Below are 25,198 nucleotides of genomic sequence, written 5' to 3'. Positions count from 1 at the left end.
AACAAACATAAGTTTTCAATAATTACTACAGTTTTACACAGAGATGTGATTTATTTTTAGATTAGATCCAGCTGATCACACCTCTCCCTTGAAATACATCTTCACTTGGCTTCTAAGACATCACACTCCTCCATCAATGCCCAGTCCTTCTCAGTCTCCTTTGCTTCTGCTTCCTCTCATCTCCCCAACCCTAACTTGTCAGTGCAAGTCTTCTCCAACTTCACCCCCTCCCTGGATGATCTTTATACTCCCAAACCTGTAACTCCAGCTCAGACCTCTCCCCTAAGCTCCAGACTCCTAGATCCAACTGCTGGGTCTGTATGTCCAATCAACGTCTATTAAACACCTCAAGTTGCCATATTCAAAGCTGAACTCCTGATCCACCCTGTCTTTATCCATTCAGGCTGCTATAACAAAATACCATAGAGTGATGGCTTAAAAACAACAGAAATTTATTTCTCACAGTTCTGGAGGCTAGATGTCCAAGATCAAGGCACCAGCAGATCCGGTGTCTAATGAGAACCCTCTTCCAGGAAGGATACAGACTGCCAATTTCTCATATCTTCACGTGGCGGACAGCAGAGAGGGTTAGCAAGCTCTCTCATAACTCTTATAAAGGCACTAATCCCATTCATGAGGGGTACACCCTCATGACCTTATCTAAAGGCCACACCTCCTAGTATCATCACATTAGTGGGTAAGGTTTCCAACATAGGAATTTGGTGGGGGGACACATTCAGACCATGACACTCCCTCACCAAAGCCTACTCCACGGAATCATAGTCTTCTCCATCTCAGTTCAGAGCAGCCTCATACTTCCAGCTGCTCAGACTAAAATCCTTGGAATCATCCTTGACTCCTCCCTTTCTCTCACACCCCACATTCAACCCATCAATAAATTCTACTGGCTCCAATTAGAAAATATACTAAGAATCCAGTCACTTCCACTGCTACTGGCCTTGTCCAACTCTCCATCGTCTCTCAAACCAGATTACCACAACCATCTTTGGACTGATTTCCCTGAGTCCACCCAGCACTCCTAAAATCTATTCTCATACAGCCACCGGATGACCCTTGTGAAATGTAAGTCAGACAGTTACCCCTGGCTGGGAACCCTCCAATGGCTTCACATCTTAATTGGCATTAAAGTCAAGGCTGTTCCAATGGCCCAACCAGCCCTAGAGGGATGTTTCAGCACCTTCACCCCACCTTTTCATCTCTCTGATCCCATCCACTCCTTCTCCCCTCATTGCAGCCACGCTGATACCCTCCCGCTCCTCGAACACCACTGCCTGGAACACTCCTTCCCCAAGTATGCACAGCTCAGGCCACCCTCCCTCACTTCTTTCAAGTGTTGATTCAAACACCTTCTCTGTAAAGCCTTCCCTGACTGCCCCCCATTTAAAATCACACAGAATATAAAAAACAGAAGGTGTGTATATATATACATATATGTGTATAACTGAGTCACTTTGCTGTACAGCAGAGATTGGCACAGCATTGTAAATCAGCTATACTTCAATTTAAAAAATAAAATAAAATAAAATCACATCCCCTCCTTCTCACCTTCCCCTTACCGCCCCACCCCTCGGGTCTGGTTCATTTTTCTCCACAGTACTTCCTCCTTATGATATCGATTATTTATTTGATTTAGTTACTGTCTATAATCCTGACAATGGATGCAACTTCCACAAAGGCTCAGATTTTTATCTGCTGTGCTGTGTTCATTAGCATCTCACTGGCACTCAATAAATATGCTTAATGATGGGCTTCCCTGGTGGCGCAGTGGTTAAGAATCCGCCTGCCAATGCAGGAGACACGGGTTCGAGCCCTGGTCCGGGAAGATCCCACATGCCGTGGAGCAACTAAGCCTGTGCGCCACAACTACTGAAGCCCATGCACCTAGAGCCCGTGCTCTGCAACAAGAGAAGCCACAGCAATGAGAAGCCCGCGCACCGCAATGAAGAGTAGCCCCCACTCGCCACAACTAGAGAAAAGCCCACGTGCAGCAACGAAGACCCAATGCAGCCAAAAATAAATAAAACTAAATAAATAAACTTATAAAAAAAATATGCTTAGTGAGTAAACAGAACCTTTTTTCAACCACTTATTTCACCAACATTTTTTTTTTTCACCAACATTTTTAACAAGTTTAGTGTAAAACAATTCCATGATCATCATTATGTTGTTTCTGTCCTGAATTTTCTAATTAAACATCTCCCCAAAAATCTCACTCACCAGCCTGCCCTGTGTCCACTGCTGGCCTTACTGCCCCTGCAGTCGAGAAAGGCCTAATTTGTTTGCAAGTGGGAAGAGGCTTAGCAGGCTCTACCCCAAGTGTTAACAATTATTATCTCCAAATGTTGACATTTCTGGTGATGGTTTACTTTTTATTTTCTTTCTGCCTAAGTCTTGTCATAATGAGCACATTTGACTCTCATGATCAAAGAAAACCACAACTGGAAATGACACCCCCCTTTAAAAACTAAAAATAAAAGTAGATTGGACCACAGCTGAAATCATTCATGCACTTGCCATCACAGCTCTGAGAAGTGTAGCCAAAGAAATCCCGAGGCCACACGCCTCCTTTCACCTCTGAACACCTGCCAACTTAGCAGCACCACCAATGGGCTGCGTTCCAGGGATGGTTTTTCTAAACTTACCCTGGTTTAGAACATAGACTGATGTCACTGGGTAATTTGGAGACAATTAACAATAAACCAAACCATCTTTAAATTGATCGCTTAAAGATACAGGTGGTTCACCAGATCTAAAAACAAAACCATGTTGGCTCAATATGCTGGTTTATTTTTTTTATTTTGCCTAATCAGCAATCTGCACAAAGCTTTGTGCCAATGTCTGGCCTACTTTAATCACTTTTTCCTCTACTTAAACAATGTATTTTTTTCACCTCCTAACCCAAATGTTCAAATGGTGAAAGCTGTTTCAAGAGAGTATACGCACCCCAGGGTGCAGCATTTATCCAAGCCCACAGGAATCGCTGAACTCGATTAAGAATCTTAAGAGAACCCTCTTAGCCCTTGTCTTCTTTTAGCAAACTGAAGAGTAATAACATTAATTAGAGCCAATGCGTTTTTTAAAACACTTATTTTGGGCAAGCACTGATCTAAGGACTTCAAATTAATATGCCCATTTAATCCTCCCAAAGTCCGTTATCCCTATTTAAAAGATGAAAATACAGGGGCTTCCCTGGTGGCGCAGTGGTTGAGAATCTGCCTGCCAATGCAGGGGACACAGGTTCGAGCCCTGGTCTGGGAAGATCCCACATGCCGCGGAGCAACTAGGCCTGTGAGCCACAACTGCTGAGCCTGCGCGTCTGGAGCCTGTGCTCCACAACAAGAGAGGCCGCGATAGTGAGAGGCCCGCGCACCGCGATGAAGAGTGGCCCCCACTTGCCACAACTAGAGAAAGCCCTCGCACAGAAATGAAGACCCAACACAGCCATAAATAAATGAATGAATGAATGAATGAATGAATAAAAAAGATGAAAATACAGAGGCACAGAGAGGTCAAGAAATTAGCTTAAGGAGACACAGCAGTAAGTGGCAGAATTTGAATCCTGGCTCTAGGACCTATACTCTTGTACCACTATGAGTAACCACTGGGTGTATCTCCTGTGCATGCCATGGTGGTAATACTCCATGCCTTTGGATATACTACTCCCATTTCCCCTAATGTTCTTTCTTTCCTTTGCTGCCTAGAAAACTCCTATTCAACCTCCAAAACCCATATGTGGGAAACCTTCCCTGATACTCTGAAACCCTGAGAATTAATCATGCTCTTTCTACTTTCTACCACCATTTTCTTTGTTCATATACTATTTCATCAAAATGTAAGTGAATTAATCTTCCCTGACTTAACTATTCATTCTATGTGAAAACGAGGTGTATCAGATTCACATCTGATTTCTCCACACTTGGTAAATATCAAAAAAAAATGAATTAATTTACAAGTTTGAAACCTTTCTGGGTTTATTTAATAATATAACAACATTTATTAAGTGCTTACTATTCTAGGCACTTCATGTATTTTAACTCACTTAATCCTTACCATAACCCTATGGACAAAAGTACAATTATTGTCACCATTTTGCAGATGTGGAGGCAGAGAATGTTAAGGATTCTGTTATCGCCCAAGGTCAAAGCTAGCAAGAACCAGAATTTGACCCCAGGCAGTTTGGCTCCACGTTCACTGACTGCGCAGTTCATAGGTCCTGTACTGGACTTCCCAAGGTCCAAGGAAAGGTCAAACCCAGTTCTTGCCCATAAAGATGCCACATGGAATCTTCTTTCTAAAGGATCTATGAGGGTTCACCATGAACACTCACTGTCTAGCATGAGGCTTGTCATTAAAAAAGAAGCTCAACAGATATTTGTTGAAGGATCAAAAATCATTTCTATATAGTTTTTAAATGACTGAATTTTTCACATGTAATAGCACCAGGCACTGGCCAAGGTATTAAACATAGATTACTTTATCTTCAAAGTGACTATGTGAGGAAGGTATTCTTTTTAGTCCTACTTTACAGATGAGGAAACTGAGGCACCACGAGTTTCAATAACTTGCCTTGTAACTTGAGGTTCAAGATCACAACATTAGAATGTGAAGCCAGGATTCAAACTCAAGCAGTCTGACTCTAAAGTCTTGTCGTTTCCTGGGCCTGCTGGAACAAACACAAACTGTGTGGCTTAACCAACAGAAATGTATTCTCTTAGAGTTCTAGAGGCTTGAATTCTGACATAAAGGTGTTGGCAGGACCACGCGCCCTCCAAAGCATCTAGAAGAGGATCCTTCCTAGCCTCTTCCAGCTTCTGGTAGCCCCGGTTTAACTCTAATTTCTGCCTTCGTCGTCACACAGTCATCTTTCTTCTGTGTCTGTGTATCTCTGTCTTCACGTGGCATTCTCCCAGTCTGTGTCTATGTCCAAATTTCGCTTCTGATAAGGACACCAGTTACAATGGATTAAGGGTCCACCCTACTCCAGTTTCACCTCATCTTAACTTGACATCTTCAAAGACCATTTTGTAAATAAGGTCACATTCACAAGTACCAGAGGTTAAGACTTCAAGGTATTTGGGGGGCGGGAGGGGGTGGTGGTGCACAAGGGGAGAGACATAGTTCTAAAGGTAACAAATACCTTAAACAGAACTGACTCCAGAGATGCAGGGAAATGACTCCGTTTTTCTAGCCAGTTAATTCTCTTGATTGGTGCAAAATTTGTTAGTTCTCAAGTCACTCTTTTGAATACAGAGGGGAGTGGTTAAATGTTTGAGATTCAAGGGTTAAATGTTTGAGATTCAAGGGTTAAATGTTTGAGATTCAAGCGTTTCTTTACATACAAGGTAAACAGAACACAATCGAAATGTAAACATATTTTAAGTAAATTAGAAACTTTATCATAAAAAAGCAAGTATTTCCCTAGAATGGAAGCCAGTTAAAATACCAGAAAAATTCAAAGTAAAATACTTATAATCTGCTTACCTTCCCACTCTCTTAATTTCTCTCTCCATTTCTTCCATCAAGGCAATACTTTTGAATTCTGACCAATGAACAATCATCAAACAATATTCTATAATAGTGACCTATAATCATTTGATATTTTCTTTTAAAACTCTTAAGAGAAGTATCCATCTCTTTTGATTCTTTGGGGCCTACAGCTAACAGTTAAAGATTACATGCGGCCTTCAAATTTTTATTAACAAAAATTAGCCCTCAAGGAAACATGTAAATGAAGTACACAACTATGCAAGTAAACAGGTGTGTTTCAAATTTCTCCCATTGATAGCTTCCCTATACTTCCAGAGTCTAATGTCAAACTTGCGCATTAACCCTATATCAGCTGTGCTTTCTTTATCTGTTAATCATGTGAAATACCTTTACCACACACTGGAAGCCTGATTTTCTCTGTATGCTAAGGAAACAACCAGAAATTTCCAAAACAGGCTAATTCAGAATTTGGCCCTTTAGGGACTTCCCTGGTGGTGCAGCGGTTAAGACACCATGCTCCCAATGCAGGGGGCCCAGGTTCGATCCCTGGTCAGGGAACTAGATCCTACATGCCGCAACTAAGAGCTCACATGCCACAACTAAAAGAGCCCGCATGCCACAATTAAAGATGCTGCATGCTGCAACTAAAGACCCCGTGTGCCACAACTAAGACCCAGCACAGCCAAATAAATAAATATTTTTTTTTTTTTTTAAAACAGATTTGGGGAAATTCTCTGGCATAAATAATTGTTAACCAACTCACTATACAGGAATTATTCTTTGAGATGGTTTTCTTAGATGACATTATTGATAACTAATTCAATGAATACATTTTATTATACTAGCATCACCTAGATGGCAAAAAGGACCACAAAGTTGCCTTAACTCATTTTAAATATCAAAATATAGCATTTAAATCAGGATGCACAGTACACCAAAGCTAGTCAAAGCAAACATCATAGGGAAAATGATATTTCCTAAAATCAAATTATTGACCTATCTGCTTTCTTGTATTCCATCACTATCCTGACTCAAATAGAAGTGGAAGTACTAATAGGTTATTCCAAAGGATCGTTCAATTATTTTGGAAGAAACAAATGACCTATATATTTTTTTAAATAAAGTAACAGGCTTCCTGTAGAAAAAGGCCACTATTAACATGGAATAAATTAGTAAGTAAAATTCAATTTTGCTAGTACACTGCATTAAAATGCAATTTTCAGACTAATATATTTACAGAACATTTCGAGACCACCAGTTGCTCACCCCTGGCGGCCGGAGCTTATCCTCTCTAATTATACTGAGCGCATTCTCAGGACAGAATGCTCAATGATTAAAGAAATAACTGATTTTTTTCCTCAAGAAAAACATCACAACCCCAGTTACAATCCTTTGAAAGTATATATCACCCTACAGAGAGTATAGACATTTCCTTTGTTTAAAACAGCAATTAGAAAGAAATGCAAAGCAGCTACAATTACAACCAAACACAGCTTATGTTTCTGACACGAGCTTTCTCATGCTGGTTGGTCCTTAGACTCTCTCTACTTTCCCAGCATATTTCCTGATTTTGCAATCTAGTAGCTCTTGCATCTCAGGGAAATATCAATTTAAGGGTATGTGTGTGTACTCGAGCACCTGCATTCACATTTACCGAGTGCCTTCCCCATGCCGAGTTCTGTCCTCATAATCTACGCTCAGCCCAATCCTATCACCTGCTCTAGCTGTGTGCCCTGGGACAAACTGGGTGAGCCTCAGCTTCCCCACCTGTATCTGCAGATAACTACAGCAGCTACTTCACAGGCGCATGGGGCCAAATGATCTCCACATTAACACGTGCATCACAGTGGCTGCTGTCTCACAGGAGGTGCCCAACAAACATTAACCCTTATCATCTCTACAGGATCCTCTTCAGGTGAGAAAAGGTAGGTAACTTCTGCTGATAGAGATCGATCCAGGATCAAATTCCAACCCGTACGTCTTCCAAACCTATTAAACTATAATATGAGGCATCAAAGACACTGAGGAAATGTCATCCACATTCTCTGAAGATACTTAAAGGGGAGGCGGGAGGTAACAGTCAACACCAAGACCATGTAGTTGAATATACAGCATTAAAAACCTACTACCAATTACAAATATCTCCCTGTCACCCTTCTTTAAAAGAATTACCTGTTTAAATATTTTAATACTAAACATATGTAAGTTTTTGATCAAGGACCATCTTCCATAGCACAGTAACCAATGTGGAGTTAATCTAAAATGCCTGGTCCACCTACCAACCACTTCAACAACAGGAAATCAAGGCAGTAAATATCTTGATCACTTTATAGCACACATTTTCACATTATCACAGTAAACCCTCCCACCCAGGTAGGTATCATTCTAGATATTTTATAGAGAGAAACTGGGGCTCAGGCAGGGCACCCACCTATACCCACCTACCCCAAGGCAGGGCCCAAACTGAAACTCAGCTCTGTCTAGATCTGAAGTCCATGCTCTCTTTAGAACCACAAATGGACAAGGCAAAAGAAGGGTGAGGCCAGCTGGTCACTTGGCTATGAGGGCACACTCAACAGAAAAGATGGGAAAGGTGTCACAGTTTTTGAGGACATCCCAATGAAGATTAATTTTTACCAAGTCACTTCATCTTCAAAGTAGAAGTCAGTAATATACATGGCCAAAAACATGACCCACATAGAGCATACCCAATTCACGATTTCAAACTTGTCTGGATCAGTGTTAGTCCTACACTAAAGAAAGCTTTTGAAAACACAGGAGTTGAGGACCAGGTTCAGGTGAGTGGCACCTGTACTCTCCCCAGCTCCTGGGGTCCTGGGAACCCTCACAATCTCAGAGCCTCAGCCCCGGGGGGAAGATTGCACAGACATCAGAACAGGCCCCAGCAGCTTCAGTCCAGTGCAAATTAACTCCTCCTTCAGGTTCCACATTGACAATAAGTCAGAAGTCCTTGGGTCACGGTACCTGTGCTGGTGAGGACACAGGACCAGTTCTCTCTCTTTTTTGGGGGGGGGGAGGGGGTTAAACTTTTTTTTTGTGGTAAAGTGTACATAACCAAATTTATCATTTTAGCCATTTTTAGGTGTAGAATTCTGTGGAACTAAGTACATTCACAGTGTTGTGCAACCATCACCACCATCCATCTCCAGAACTTTTTCATCTTCCCCACCTGATACTCGGAACCCATTCAACAATAACTCCCCATTATAACCTCTTCCTTCCAGGCCCTGGCGACCACCTTCCACTTTGTCTCTATAAATCTGACTTCTCCAGGCACCACATATAAGGACATTCATACAATATTCGTCCTTTCGTGACTGGCTTATTTCACTAAGCGTGATGCCAGCTCTCTTTTGTTCCCAGTTAGTCTCCTTGAAGAAACACCCCTGAAATGCACATCCTTTAGATGAATTAAGAATGAATACATGAGAATTATGTTTTTCCCTTTTACTCATTGCTAAAAGGATATAGAAACACTAAGGGTGGCTGGGGAAGAAGAGAGGGAAAGCCAGCAGTCATCCCCAACATCACTGTGAAATCTCTACTTGTTTCTACTCATTCTCCCACGAACTTTTGCTTTATGCAAACAAAATGTTTAAAATCACACCACATGCAGATGTAGAGAATGACCTGAGGACACGGGGAGGGGGAAGGGTAAGCTGGGACGAAGTGAGAGAGTAGCACTGACATACATACACTACCAAATGTAAAACAGATAGCTAGTGGGAAGCAGCCGCATAGCACAGGGAGATCAGCTCGGTGCTTTGTGACCACCTAGAGGGGTGGGATAGGGAGGGTGGGAGGGAGACGCAAGAGGGAGGAGATATGGGGATATATGTTATATGTATAGCTGATTCACTTTGTTCTACAGCAGAAACTAACACACCATTGTAAAGCAATTATACCCCAATAAAGATGTTAAAAAAAAAAAAAATCACATCACATTGGGTATCCTCCTTCTTTGACTTAACCATCTATCAAAAAGATATATCTGCAAGCATTTCAAAAGTTAGCTTTTAAGGTCAACACTAAGGAAAAGCAAATGTGATTTCATAAAAACGTGTATCCACCGAGCTCTCCTATGGAAGGAAATTGTTTTGGGCAAGATAGCACCACACTGTTTAATAGTTGGTGCTGCAGAAAGAAACAAACACCTTTGCAAATGTTCATACAAAAATCATTTAAATGTTAAGCAAAAATGTATATAGACTCTGAATGGGGCCATCCATCCCACTATTATCTCTCTCAATGGAAAACAGCACAATAGCATCTAATGAAAATCCTGTTTTCTTTACAAGAAATAAAGATAATAATGCCACAAATCAACACTCTCCCCAGTCGTCTGTCTTTATTGGTTTTTCTTGTAAGCCACATGTTCTCAGAACAAAAGGGGGAAAAAGACAAAATTCAATACAATGCCACATCTTATTTTTGCTTTTTATTTCTACTTGCAGCTTGTAAGATATACACATAACAGCACGATCTGGTACCAGTAAAGGAAAATGATTTAAGCTAAAATAAAACTCAAGTCAGCAGGAGATGGCTTTGATCGGGAGACCATTATACGTTAAGTAGATGGAATGCAAGACTTCCTCTATGTTAGTACAAATAACCTCAAGTCCTGGAAAAAAAGACATTTTTAGAAAACGACACTGACCCAATTGCTAAGTATCATGAATAAGGGTGGTGAGTGTTACTTCTGTTGCGCCACTGCTCATACATTTTCTGCTCAAATCATTGCAATACGATTAATTCAAACACAGGGTTTTTTTCCCCCTGAAATTTGGGATAATAGATGGTTGAAGACATGGAGATACTGACCACAGTAATGGTATGCAACAAATCTACTGTTCACACTAAATGTACTGTCCCATTTAGGGAAAGCATCAATGCCAAGAAAAGTGTTCCCTGACAAGGGGGACCCAAAAGCACCAACCATTGCAAATTCAAAGTCTAAATTCCCAGAACTAGAAGGAACCCCCAGGGACCCCCAGCCCTAATTCTCCTAGTGCTCCACACTGGCTCCTTCCCTGGGTGGAGGGTTTTGGGGGCTATTCCATCTATATCTGCAGTTTCTTTTAACCCTCTTCTCAGTTAAGTCCTACTGCATCTTTCTGGGAGTTGCCCCAAGCATAAAAAATCAGCAACACAGGATAGGGGCCTCCTCCCATCCCTGACAACTGAACCAACACTGTTTTACTCTGAATTATTCTATCTATACAAATATTCTTTCAAAAGACTCATCCAGGGCTCTCCCTCAAATGAAAATTTTCAGTGAGCTCGCCCGACCTAGTCCGTTTCCTGGCCTCTGTGCCAAACTACAACCATAAAGATGATCAGAGAATAAAACTCTTCACAAAGACAGACCTAGTCCATCAGCTCTGACTTCAGGTAGGACCAAAACTAAACACACCTCAACAGAAAAAAAAATCTAAAAGCCAGTATTTTTTAAGTTGGGCTCAAGATTCCAAAATGTCAGCAAAAACCCAGGACAGGCTTAACCAAGTCTGGCCCCAAGTTTATTTTTCTCATACCTAATGCTCAGCCTTAGCAACTCCAGCTGGTCACTCCTCTCTCCCTCCTTCCACTTAAGAGTCAGCTGGCCTCCAAGACAATGTCTAGATACCCGAAAGAAGATGGAATGAAGTCATAATTTGAACAATTCAAGTCAAAAACCACTCTCCATTAGCCAGCCAGATCTCTCAGGCTCGAAATGCCATTTATCTTTGGACCCAAGCCAGTGGGACTGATCAACTTATCAGGCATGAGGAAAACCAATAAAAGAAATCCTGTCCCCACTGAAGATCCTGCAGTCCTCTGCAATGATGAGAAAACACTGAAGGGTGAACAGAAGAGGGAGCAGAGAAGTCTGCCTCACGTGAAACGTTCTTTCAGGGGCATGCAAAGCAGAACTTTTAGAGCTGGCTGTCCCAGGTGTGCGCCAAGAAACACCAGTTCAGAAGAGACTGTGCAAGACGCACCCACAGGCAAATGCTGGGTTAAAGGAAGTTAACAAACTTCTTTTCAGCAGGACTTCTTAAATATGCTGATGGAGAGTAGGTATATACAATTTTCTGAACTTAATGGCAGAAACCTTTATTCACAGTATATTTCCAATCACTCAGGTCTCCAATCACTTTGAGAAACACTGCTTTAGAGGCCCTGGAAGCAAGCCTAGAGCCGAAGCCTGGATGACAGATGACCAGGCACAATAATAATGTGATATCAATCCAGTTTTCAGGACTATAGGATCATTAGGGCTCCTTAAGGGGCTTTTTTTGTTTGTGGGGGGGGTGCATATTCCTTGAGTATCTTTTTTTTTATTAAAGTATAGTTGATTCACAATGCTGTGCTAGTTTCAGGTATACAGCAAAGTGATTCAGTTATATATATATATTCTTTTGCAGATTCTTCTCCATTATAGGTTATTACAAGATACTGAATATAGTTCCCTCTGCTATACAGTAGGTTCCTGTTGTTTATCTGTTTTATATATAGTAATGTGTATCTGTTAACCCAAAACTCCTAACTTATCCTCCTTGCCACCAAGAGATGTTTTAAAGTGAGGCCCTCTGTACCATTCTCCTGGCCTAAAACTGCTCCTCTCCATGATCCTGACATGGCCATCACTTACTGCCACTAGGGACACAGCTTAATAGTCATGTACTAGGACCACTTGATCTAAAGGAGCCCACTAGGCACTTTGCATCCCATCACCCATCTCTATTTCTTCATAGACCCTCCCACAGAGACGGCAGAGAGTGTTTTAATCATTGCCATGCCCCTCGAGCCCACTGGCACATAGTAAGTGCTTAATAAACATTTGCAGAATGAATAAGGAAATGTATTCTGGCTATCCCTCCTTCTGGCTTGGAGAAATGATTAAACATCTGGTTATACTTAATTTCAGTTCAATATGATTTATTATTTCAAATAAAGGGGCCATGCTTATGCTGTGGCTAAATTAAATGACATCTGCATTTCCTGTGAACACATATTTTCATCCTGAGCCACTATAAGAAAACGTATAAGAAATGTATTTTTGATTCATTCCAGAAACAATAATGGGTTTAAAGGTAGCCCCTCCCCTAGACTCCTCTAGAATCTGGACACAAAAACCACAAAGTTAATCGGCTCTTATGTTAACTCATACCGACCCCATTAACATCATACTATAAGCCTATACCATCATATCTGGGGATAAACTCTCAGGAAAACTAGCTGCTGAAAATGTCCTGGGGCATATTTATCAAAGCCTCCAATGATAACATTCTTGTTCATTCACATACTCATTCTTTGACACATGTTAATCAAGCACCCAGGACTTCCAAAACACTGGGAACACAAAGATGAAGAAGCCACAGTGTTGTCCCTCAAGGGCTTACAGACTAGAAAAGGAGCCAGGGAAGTAAATGGTTACAATTCTGTGTGCTAACAAAGGTGGGATGTAAGTGGGTGTGAGGAGCTCACCATGGGAGCGAGAAGAACCAGTCACCCTGTCCTAGGTGACCATGTTCCAAGCGCAGTCCCCAGACAAGCACAATCAGCATCTCCCGGGAAATCATTAAAGTGCAAGCTTTCATCAGGCTACAGACACCACAGGCCTATGGGATCAGAAGCCCTGGGGTGGAGCCACGGCGTGTGTTTTAATGAGCCCTCAGGTCACCCTGCCGCACAGTGAGGTGGGTGAAGATTAAGCTACTTCCTGAAAGGCGGAACGAAAGTCTAGCAGGTAAAGAGCCCACAGGCGGTAGGGATGGTTGCAGGCGATGGGAATAGGATAAAAGGCCAGAGAAAACTGTCACGTTGTAAATACCGTGAGGCCTGACCTCAGAGCACGAGATGCAGAGCAAGCAGGCCACGAGGGGGTCAGATGCGGTGCCAAGGAGCTGGGCTTCCTCCTGAGGGCGGCGAGGAGCCCCTGCGGGTGGGGTGGGCGTGCCCAGGCCTGCAGATTTCAAGAGATGACCTCGGAGACAGTGTTGCGAACAAGGAGAGGCCCTGGAGAAGGAGCTGCATGCAGCCTCCTAGGTGAGAGGCAATAGCGATGGGAAGGAAGTGGAGGCACACTTCGGAGCTGGGAGTCAGGGGCGCCTTACGCAGCTGCAGAGACAGAGGGGCCAGGTGTGCGGTGGGATAGATGGAGCATCTCTTCTCCTGGGAAGCTTGCCTGACACACACCCCACACCCATGCAGAGCAGATGCTGATCTGGGAAGCACACATCGCATTTTACCGTAGCTAGTTCTTTAGCTCTCAGAGGCAGTGGCCATCCCGGTCAGTTTCTATGTGCATCGTTTGGAACGGCGCCCAACACTTGGAAAGCCAAACTGATTGAATGGAGCTGGACAAGCCGAGAGGCCACTGAGAGGCCACTGCTGTCATTCAGGGGAGAGAGGACAGTGTCATGGGGAAGGCAATCAGAAACCTATATCAACTGAACTTAATTTTTCTCTAGTCTGTTGATACTATTCAAAACACTGAATGAAAACCTTTACAAGTCAATCACGTTATAAAAATTCAACAGTAAATTTGATCTGTTGTGTGGAGTCCACAAGCTCACCTTCCTGCTGAAAGTCAGAAAAGACCATGGTTTGAGTGCATTTGCAAGTGAAAATATGACACAGCTCTAGGCCACAGAGAGACTGCCACCTAATCGAGATAATAAGCCTGCTTTCTTTTGTTTTCAGAACAACTCTGCAAAGCCCAGAGGTAGAGGACAGAGACATTTCAAATCCCTCAGAGACAGACTGAGTCTTTACTTTGATTTTTAGAAATTATTTCCAGCAGGCAGATAATGTTGTGACCCAATTACAGGGTATTTTGGAAATAGCAGGCACCTAACTTGGGGGTGGAGCTGGTGGGCGTAGAGGGAAGAGTTACTAAGCAGGCGGTACCACCTGCCTCTCAATCCTGCATGGAATTTTATAAAGAAGGGAGCTGTGACAATCAGGAAGTAATGCAACATCTCCCTTGACCTGCTTCCCGTTTTCTCACCATTCCCAAAATAGACAGAGCTAAGGAACATCATAAATATATTTCTCAGCCCTCTAGGGGGAAGGTTCATTAAAGGCATAAATTTGGGTCCCTGGGAAAAAAAAATGGATGAAAGGCAAAGGAAAGTCCTAGAATCAAGAGGTGGTAACAGTGGAAAATAAAACCCATGGACAAAAAGGAACCAGAGAAACAAAAACAATGGTCAATTCTTACCCCAAAGCATACTGAGAGGCGGTGCCATAAGCTCAGCTGTCCTGGATTCTCCAAACTCAAGCTCTTCAGAGACAAAAGTTAAAGTTTTTGCTTAAAACTAAATATAATAATAGCTGTTAAGGTCTTACTTTATGCCAAGTATTGTTTGTTTGTTTGTTTGTTCTGGGTTTTTTTGTTGTTTTTTTTGGCCACGGCGCATGGCTTACCCCGACCAGGGATTGAATCCGGGCCACAGCAGTGAAAGCACCGAAATCCTAAACACTAAACCACCAGGGAACTCCCCCAAGAACTGTCGTAAGCCCTTATCATACCTTACCTCACGAAATCCTCGTAACTACCACATTATGAGGAAACTGAGGCACTGTGTAATTCTGTTGTCCAAGTGTAACTGTGGTGTCCGACATCACATGGCTATGAAATTGCAGAGCAGTACTGGAATCCTAAAAGTCTGGCTGGTAACCACCAAATTCCAACTGCCTCCCCATAGGGCTGTCCTGTGCACACACTGCAAGATATTTAGCACCATCCTGGGCCTCCACCCACTTGATGCCAGCAGTACTTCTTCCACAATCATGACAATCAAAAATGTTTCCAGGGAGTACTGCCAAATGTTCCCCGGAGAGCAAAACTGCCCCCTCTGAGAACCACAGCTACAGAGATTTAAAAGGCCAAATCTCTAGGTCCTTTATAGAAGCAGTGGCAAACCCTAGGTGTTGGATAGAAGAAGCAGGCTACAACACTTCCACTAAGCCAAAGAAAAATGGAAAAGGAGACAGCTGAAGGGTTTTCTGTAGCGGGTTCTGCCATAGTCCTTTGCTACGGCTCCTATAAGGCCTGTAAGGCCTCCCTACTCTCCCCTCCCTCAGAGTCTCACACACATGCCTCTACTGAAGCACCTTATATTGACACTCTGGTACATTCCTTTCTGTCTTCCTGAACTTCCCACTGTACCTGGCGCCAAGTATGTGTTCAATAAACATTTGCTGAACAAAGGCATGGACAAACGAAGCCGAAGATTCTGAGTGTACCCAAATGAATGCATGTCTGTCTGCACTAGTGATCTGGAAAAGGTATAAAAAAATAAAGCTTGGTTATCAGGGAGGATAAGAGGTTCTGCTCAGAATGCAAGGTTGAATCAGTGTTTCCCGAAGTATCTACGCCCCTCTGAGATCACTGTGAGTCCAGACCATGCCTCAGTTCTACTCAAAAATTCAGTTGTATTTGTTCACTCAAGAATGAATCAACTCAAGAAACCTAACTCGTAAGGAAATTCTATTTATTCATAACTTCCACTGATACAGAGTACTGCCCAGCAAATCAAGACACTCAATGTGGCAGGTCTGCCGGCTGACTCTACTGCCCAGGACAAAGGTCTACTTGGGAAACCAAATGAAGATCAGAAGGTAAGAACAAAGCCATCAAGCAGGAGCTTGATGCTCCCGGAAAGGGGTACCCACCATCCTCTCTCTAGCAGCCAGAAGTCTCAAGTGAGCCTCAGGGCTGCTGAAGAGGCCCTGAAATCCTCACGTCAACTTTCTGAAGTCATCAAAGGCCTCTGTCACCCCAACACTGCCTCATGATTGGCATGTGACAACTAATCAGATTCTGGTGTATTTTATTTACAACAGAAATATCCTAGACTGGAATCTGCCCAGAGAGATTCAACACAGCAACCCTTAGTTTCAGACATATTTAGAAATTATATTTGGATTTTCCAACTATTCAATTTGTGTTCAGAGGAAAGAAATGCACATGGGGGCCATACTCTGGAGGCAACAGCTCCACCACTAAGCATGCAGATTTAGGTTAACGGGATTTTGAAAATGGACAAAAGGAGAAATTTTCACCTTCTCCCAAAGGCTGAATCTAGGAAAGTTTCATGTTGTGGTGGAAATAACAATACAGGCTTTGTTTAGGGCCTGGGTGAGTCCTTTAATGTTTCTGAACCAGAGTTTCCTCACCTATAAAAAGGGGAAAAAAAAGAGGGTACCCCAAAAGACAAAGTGAAATGTTTCCTGTATAGCACCAGGCAGAGGTGGCCCTTAATTAATAAATGTTATTTCTTCACCTTGTCAGTTCCTCAGCAACCCATAGACTCCTCTGTGTTGATTACAGTTCCAAGGCTAGCATCACTGTTCACTGTGCAGCCTTTAGTGAAAAGGACCTCAGTTTCCTTATCTCTAAAATAGGAATAGCACTACAGTATTTTGTAAGAATTAAATAGGGTAACAGCTGTAAAGCTCTTTGCACAAAGAGATCCACTATTAATAATATATTATTATTACGACCAGTGAGATCCAGATATTACTAAGCACAGATTTTTTAAGTATTATCTGAAAATACATAACCTATTTTCTTAAGCTACTATTTAAAACTCAAAAATAATTTGGGTTTTTTTTTTTTCCTCTCCTCCCACCCACTAACAGCAACTCAAACTAAAGGTGAATAATACCAATTCCATGAGCAAATTATTCTTAAACTTCCTCTAGTGACTTATCAAGGCTCACCCTGGAGAGCATGGCACTGCAGAGATCCAAACCAAGCCGGCTATAACACAACTCCCGGTTCTATGGCTGTAACTCCATCAGCATTTCCTAGAATCACCAATCCTGAATTGCTAAAGCATGCTGTTTGGGCAAAAAGAGGCCTGCATGCAAAGAAACAAAAACCAAGATCTGTCATTTTGTAGCCCAGCCTGCTAAAATTCACATTTCAGTCCCTTGTCCTTCCTGCTCTCTCAGAACCTTGTCTTTCATCTTGGCGTTTTCCTTGTCATTCTTGGGCTATAATTCAAAAATACTCGCTGGTTCCCAGAGCACTTTCAAAATTAGCTTCTTCTCAGCTCCTAGGACCTTGGGTCCGTACCAGTGACTCCACATTCCTGGAAGGCCTGGAGGCACCATCAGCCCACCCAGAAGCTCCAGTTTGGCGGGGCCTCCACTATTCAACTTGATCCTGAGGGCAGAGCTCCCTACATCTCAGGCCCAGATTCCCAGACTTATCAATTTCATGGACCATTAAGCTGCCAAATAAAAATATTCCCATCAATTTGTAAAAGAAATCTTACCCCCATATCCGAATGATATAATCTCAGAGAAAAGGACACATCTAATTTGAACACATTATGAAATATTCACTACACCGTCATCATCATCACTTGGATAAGGAGAGTGGAAACCTCACCAACAGACAACAGCCCAAGCACTGTGATGTGCACATAGTAGACACTCAGTTACTTTTATATTGTGTAGAAACTAAGCTCTGATTCATAGGGCAGCGATTTGGGAAACGCTGCATTCCATACCACCGGTAATGCCAAGTCTTCCTTCTTCAACAACAGCGTTTCCCTTCACTCTCTGGAGCTCTGCAAGTTCTCCCCAACCTTGTCCTCCAAAGCACACACTTCTCCTAGCTCAGTTCCAAAAGTGCATTCGTTTTAGTCAACTTGTAAGGTAAAAATCAAAACAAACCATTCTGCCTCCTACTCCAAGCATTCCTGAAGCATACTTTCCAGGAGAGTTACACTGCAAAAACCTGTTATCGCCTAGCAGACAAAATTTTGCAAGATTTTCACAAGAGGCAAAGGATAGAATGGTTCGCTTTATTTACAATGACCAAATCATTCACAAACAATAAAGAAAAACCTTAATCCATAATCCCATACCGTTCATTTTTCCCATGTTCTCTTTCCATAGCTGTCCATATGAATCTGCACATTTTATACACCAATAAATGATAAATTGTGACTTTTTTCCTGCTTGTAAAAGTAATGCCTGTCCTAGCATTTGTTCAATGCTTAGAAGACTAGGTAGGATTCAAATATTATGGAAATACGGTTATGTACAGAGGGAATGTCTCCTGTAACTCTACACCCAATGGCCTCTGATACCTTTAAACCGATCAAGGCTTCTTACTTCTTGCCGAGTTGCGATGACTTGACTTTCTAGCCTCCATGTCCCTCCTCTCTTCCAGCTCTCACCTGGTGTTCGCAGTTACTGCCCCGCTCCTACCACGGGCCCAGCAACACTGGAGCCTAGTTGTGACCAGAAGCTCTAGACTTACTGTCTATTTATTATCACTTATTTAAACGCTGACAACTCTGGCTTCTCTTCACCTGCCTCACTTGAACGTTAATGAGGCTGAGTTTTGTGACCATCTTAAAAGCAAAGTACACTACAAACACCAGGTTTCCTTTGCTCTCTGCCCCATCATCATAGCTTGCCAAAAGAAAAGTTCACGTAGCTGCATTCCGACAGCCATCACTCCTGCTACTACGGCAGCAGACCAATACAGCACCTGCTCAATACAGCGATGGTGCTAACATGAACTGATAATGATAATTTTATTCCAGAGACCAAGGGCTACAATTCTGATCAACAGCTGAATCGACAGGACAGGGACATGGGAAAAGTTTGTCCAAATTTCACATGGGTGGGCCCCAGCAACCAAGGTACAGGGCAGCGTCCTCTACAGCCCCAGAGGAGACTTATTCCTTGGATTACCTGCATGCCCAAGAGCAGAGTGTCTCCTCAGAAGATGCTATAAAACAGTTTCAAATATCTACGGCGCTCTACCCAAATCTAATCATTACCTATCTCCTACCTAAACCTGGCAGCGCCACAAAGAGTTAATGTTATGACAACCATCCTTTGACAAATAAAAACCAAAATAGACGTAGGAATTGGCCAAAAAAAGGAAGGGCATTCCACAAAGCAGGACAGGCCAGACTTAGTGAAACAAAATCGGCTTCATCTAAGGTTTTATCTATAGTCCCCCTTTCCAAATGGATGCATCACAGGCCCCTGGGCTGGGACATGAAGGCTCAACAGACACCCAGAGGGTGCTTTCTACTGTTACACTCTCATTTTACAGATGGGAAAACTGAGATCCAAAGAAGTGAACTGACTTTCCCAAGGTCACACAGTAAATTTAAGTAGTGGACGACCCTGGCCCAGAAGGCAAGTCTTGGGAGTCCCTGGTTGCTGGTCTTTTCGTCAAATCCCACCAGACCCTTTATTATGGAGAATCTGTCACTCTGCCTTTGACAAACTAACTATTTCAACCGAAAGAAACACCATCAACACATATCAACATGCAGAATATGCACTAATAACAAATAAAATTAAAATGGGTAATCTGGGCTTATCTTCCTTACATTTATTTGTTGGTAGTACAACATTGTTGAAAATAAATGAACATAAAACAGTTTTTAAAACCTGGATGGAGGCTTCTTAAAAACATTCAAATCATTTTGAAGACATGCTGTTCCAATCAAGTCTAATTCTAAATAACAAATATGTTTTACAAGAGAATGCTTATTGAATAATAATGAAAACAGTTGAAGATAGTCTCATATAAAATAAACCTTTGAAGTTCTATTGCTGTACAAGCAAAGGACTGTCCACATCCTCAGAGGGACTTTCTTGGGAAGCTGACGTTTATGTCAAAGATGCTGACACGTAAGATATGTACGAAGCTCAATATCAGACTTGACACATAGTAAATAATGAACAAATGGTATTTTCCTTAACTTGGGATAGGAAAATAAGCATCACCCACATAAGTAGTAATATCTTCTTACAATACTTTACTAAAAGTCTATCCTGTGCCCCTGGAAAATTTAAGGAGTTATATCATCAGGGTACTGAATATTTTAAAAGCATAACTGAAGAAGGTATAGAGAGACAACATTCCATTTCTCTCAAAAGACAAATTTAGATATCCTGAAATGAGGATAATTAACATAACACTGTTCTAGTACAATGGCAAGCCTTTCAGTATTAATTCCTGCTGTAACAGAAAAGAGAGGGGAAAAAAGGAATCTGATGTTTGTTGTTGTTTCTCTGGTGGCAGAAAAAAAAAAGGTCATCAAAAAGTTGAAACATGACATAAAAAGAGTTAAGTTTTAAAATATTTTATCTTTGTACACGTGGATTCTTGCACTATTTAGTAGACTTTTCCTAAATGATTCTGTAGTCAGTATTCTTATTACCCCAGTTAACTGTAAAAAGCCAGTCTTTCACACTTTAGCTTGAGTTTTTCCACTACCACTTTATAAAAGTTTCAGAAAAGGGGACCATGCTGGCTCCCTGCAGATGAATTACTTAGTTAAAAGTATCCTTTTGAAGACAGAATGAAAAAAGTAAACACCTTCCCTAGAAAAGGATCTCAACTTTAGAGTTCTTTCTCAAAGGCCCTGAGCAAATATCTAGACCAAGCCCAGCCTAGGAAGACCCTGAGTGATTTTTCGAGGTTATATAGTAAGCCGATGACCAAAGGACAGCTATAGAAACCTTGCATCTGTTTTCCCCAGGTGTTCTGACTACCGGACCATTGTACTCTACTGCCACCTGTGTTCTTTCAGCATTTCCCCCAGCGCGGACGTTCCTCATTCTCCTGACAAATGTCATCCTTTCAAAACAGTTCCATTTCTAGGACTGTGCAAGTTACGATAAACAACTGTTGAACAAATAACTGCTTTCAAGTTACAAACTGAAAACACAACAAAGCGGCTTCATAAAGAAATCCCCCTTCCTGAAAGGCCATCTACCCGAATTCAGATATTCTTAATTATCATGGCCATTTAAGGACAAGATTTGAAGTATAAATCCATGACAAGGAAAATAAACCAAAGACTTAAGAGAACCAAATCCAGAATAACGGATCAGGATGCCACTGCTTGCTTTTTAAATCAGTGAAATATTAAAACAAATGACAAACCAATGCCAACCTCACAAAGTTTCTTCATTTCTTGGAATTCAAACACCACTGCTGGCATCATTTTATGATAATTCTTTAGGTATTTTACCTAAGTCATCAGGCGCAATGTAAAGCCAGTGACGGAGGGACTTCTAAAAAACCTGCGCCCAATCTTGTCTGAGCTTCCGACACTGACCTTATTCTCCTCTCAGTGTTGGTCCTCCCCAACCACTCCATCCATCCAAAACCGTCTGGGACAGTCATGGCTCTAAACAGCGCTGAACTTGACTACAAAACGGCCACAACTCTAAATCTGGTTTCTTTAATGTATGATTTTTTAAATCCAGGTCCCACGGTCCTTCGGCCCTTGGCCCCTGACCCCTCAGTTCTAGACCTCTCCGCCGACATCAAGACCACCTTTCATTGTTTCTATGGGACTCCGCACCCCTCCCTCCGTCCAGCAATCTTTTTCATCGCACAAATGTCATTTCTAGCGTTCAACCCTCCATTCCGCCCGGCGGGCAGCAGAGGGGATTTCAGGACCAGCTTCCCTGATTCGGTCCCCTTCGCACAGCCATTTTCTAGTTAAAACGCTCCCTGCCTCCGAGGGGGAAATGAACTTTTCCCCCTTTGAATCCCCTATAAGCCAGCTCGGTCTTCAACTCCCCGGCAGGAGCGCGCTGCCGCACGGGGAGAGCCCAGCCGCACAGAGGAGGCCGGTGCCAGGGCAAGGGGGTGTGAGCTCTTCCCCGCCGGCGCCCACCCTCACTTTTCCCCTCCGCAGCCCCCGCCTGGCGCACCCCCTCCAACCCTGTCTCCCCCGCCCCAGGCCCTGCAAAGCCCCGGCTGCCGATGGAAAGAGGGCGCCGAGAAGCCAGAGGGATGGAGTCAAGGAGTGAGCCCGCGGGCGCCGTGCCACCCAGCCCTGCGGCGCGGGCGCAGGGCGCACGGGACTCCGCAGCAGACGCCCGCTGCAGATGCGGTGGCAGCTGCTGCAGCTGTGGCTGCGGCTGGGCGAGCGGCAGTGGCCGCGTAGCCCTCGGGGCCGGGAGGAGAGGAGCAGCCGCCCCGGCTACGCGCAGCCACTCGCCGCAAGCTGCTGCCGCTGCCCAGGTCTCTCACCAGTACTCCCGGGCCGCCCCCGGGGTCGAGAGCAAAAGCAAGGAAGAAAGCGAGGCTCACCGGCGGTGCGCGCGGCGCTCGCCTCGGCTCCGGCGCCCGGCAGCTCTGCTCCAGTCTCGCCCTGCCGGGAGCGCCAGGATCAGCTGCGGGTACAGCGCACGAGCTTCCTACTTGAGACCAGGACTAGCTTTGGCCACTGAGCATGCCCAGTTCCGCTCCATGAGTCCCGCGCAGAGAGCGGCGCCGGCGAGATTCCACTTCTCCGGGCTTTGGCGGCGGCTGCGCGGAGAGGCTGGAGGGGCCCGACCGGGCGGGGGCGGATCCCGAGAAAGGCGGGGCCGGGGGCGGGGGCCTGGAAGGAGGGGGCGGGCCGCGCTCCTAGAGCGACCCCTGCAGGCAGAGGCTTTGGGGCCTCTCGAACTCGCGCTCCCCTTATCATCTGAGAAGATAGCAGGGAGGCAATGCGGGCCAGAGTGTCGAGACCCAAAGCGATGCATCCCGGTATGATAACCCCTCCATGAGGCTCGGCGTCTGTCTGCACCAAAAGGTAACCTTATCCCTGGCTAGTCTTTTCTCCCACATGTCTGCATTCCCTTATAACAGGAAAATGTCCTCAGATGAGAGCTGCCCACGCCCATCCAGCTGCAACTTGTAGGCGAGATCTTCTCCTTCCTTTTGTCTCCTTATCTAGAACCCCAGGCATATGACACACACACACACACACACACACACACACACACACCATTTCTTGATGTGAAAATCACAGCAAGATCGCCTCAAGGAAGAAACACACCTGCAGGAGGGGGGAAACATAATTTCCTTTTCACCTCTAGGAATATTAACTAAATTTTAACAAATTTAAACAGACAAGCAAGGTCCTGATAAGAATGGACACTCAATAGGTAGTAATCAGTGCTCTGCCCCAGACACTGTGAATAACGTCCCCAAAGCATCATTGGGGTTGCTCTTCACCGATGCGGTGGTCAAAGTTGAGCCTGCGTCAGAATCGCCTGGAGGGTTTTTGGAAACAGATTGCTGGACAGAGTCTCTGAATGGGTAGGTCTGTGATGCGGCCCAAGCATCTGCACATCTAACAACTTTCCGGGTGATGCTGGTGCTGCTGGTCTGAGGACCACACTTGGAGAACCACTGCTCTACACACAGCCTTACCTACTATCTCCTTCAGGAGGATTGTGCTAAAAGTAATTTAATAGTAACTACAAAGTAATGGCTCCTCCTCACTCATCCTCTTGCCAAACCTCCAGAATGCACTCCTTCCTCAAACAGCAAACTCACACCCCACCGGTCCTTATTCTTCATGAGAGGACTCGATGCAGTTGGGGCCGGCATGACGTTTTTCCTTCGACATCATGAATTTATTGAGGACGCACAAGATCTTATGGTTAGCCTGGGGATAGCAGTGAATAAAAAAAAGCCTAGACCCCTGCTTTCATAGAGCTTAGTCCAGCGAGGTGGTCAGAAATCCATTAAATAATCACTCAAAAATGTCATTTCAAACATGAAGAGTGTTAGGAGGGAAATCTACTAGGTGTGTATAGGTGTATAATGGAACCCTGACGCACACTCGAGTGGGGTTGGAAGGAATGAGTGGTAGGGGAAAGCTGCCTTGTGGAAGAGGGGTTTCTGGCATTTGCACCCCCAAACCTCTGCCACGAACAATTTCCCTCAGACCAATCTGGAGGCCAACAATCACGTCACTTCTTCCGCAACGCAAAAACAATATTGCCACTGAGAAATCCCTATAAATCCATGAAAGTGCCCATCCTTGGGGCTGAGTCTCTGCACCCCAAGATCCGCCTATGGAGTTCGTGCACCACGGATAGTTGGGGGCCGCAGTTTAACCTACTTTGGGAAAATGCAGACTCTTAACTGTAACGCCTTTTAGTTCTAGCCTATGTCCTTCAGGCCTAGAGAGGCGAGGAAATTAGCCCAAGACCAGCCCTCCCGTCAGCAGCAGAGACGGGACCCGCCACCAGCCTTCCAGGCAGTTCCTCTTTCCGCAGGTACTCTATTCCCTCGGACTCCACAGCTCCCCAGGAGTCCGGCCCCGCCATCCCCACTCTCGGGGGTCCGGGGCAGTAAACGACGCCCGCCCCTCCAGGCTTGATCTCCTCGGGACCGGGAGGAAAACCCGCAGTGGAGTCCTCGGCGGCGGGGCGGGGCGGGGCGACGCGCGCAGGCGCAGTGGCCGCCAGGTTGGGCAGAGGAGGCGCCGAGCTCCACACCTGATGCAATCAGCCTTCCGGAAACGGGCCCGGCGGCCGCGCTCACGCAGGAAACGCTCCTGCGCCCTCTCCCGGCCGCTGCGCCACCCGCCTGCCTAGCGAGCCTCCTCGCCGCTCGACTTCGCCCCGGGCGGAGGGCGACGTTCGGCGACCCCCAGGGGACCCGCAGGAGGAGTTGGGAAGTCACCGCCAGAAAAAGCAAAATCCCTGGCTGCCCCTAATAGTGACGTGGAAACGGCCACAGAACGTTCCGTGGCTGCAGGAGGAAATTCCCTTAATGATGTATTATTTCCAGAGAGGATGGGGTTGGGGGGAGCTTTTAACCTTCCTTGCTTGCTTGCTTCCTTCTTCCGCCTCCCGACACACATTTTCTTTCTCCCTCACGGAAAGGAAC

General features: G+C 44.3%; 1 protein-coding gene across 5 annotated transcripts in view; it reads right to left on the bottom strand.

Moving 5' to 3' along the window:
* APBB2 (amyloid beta precursor protein binding family B member 2) overlaps positions 1–22,829 on the bottom strand; it is a 360,572-nt gene extending 337,743 nt beyond the window's left edge. For 3 of the 5 annotated variants that reach the window (XM_082390542.1, XM_082390534.1, XM_082390532.1), the window contains exon 1: positions 22,619–22,820. The gene's annotated coding sequence lies outside the window, so the exon portion shown is untranslated. Of the gene's footprint in view, positions 1–22,618 lie in introns of all 5 variants that reach the window. The other 2 variants (XM_082390548.1, XM_082390549.1) reach the window with 1 other exon arrangement.
* Between the last annotated feature and the right edge of the window lie 2,369 nt (positions 22,830–25,198).

The sequence above is a fragment of the Balaenoptera borealis genome (assembly GCF_965194805.1).
Source record: "Balaenoptera borealis genome assembly, chromosome: 4".
Classification (NCBI taxonomy): domain Eukaryota; kingdom Metazoa; phylum Chordata; class Mammalia; order Artiodactyla; family Balaenopteridae; genus Balaenoptera; species Balaenoptera borealis.
This window is presented reverse-complemented; position numbering and strand designations above follow the sequence as displayed.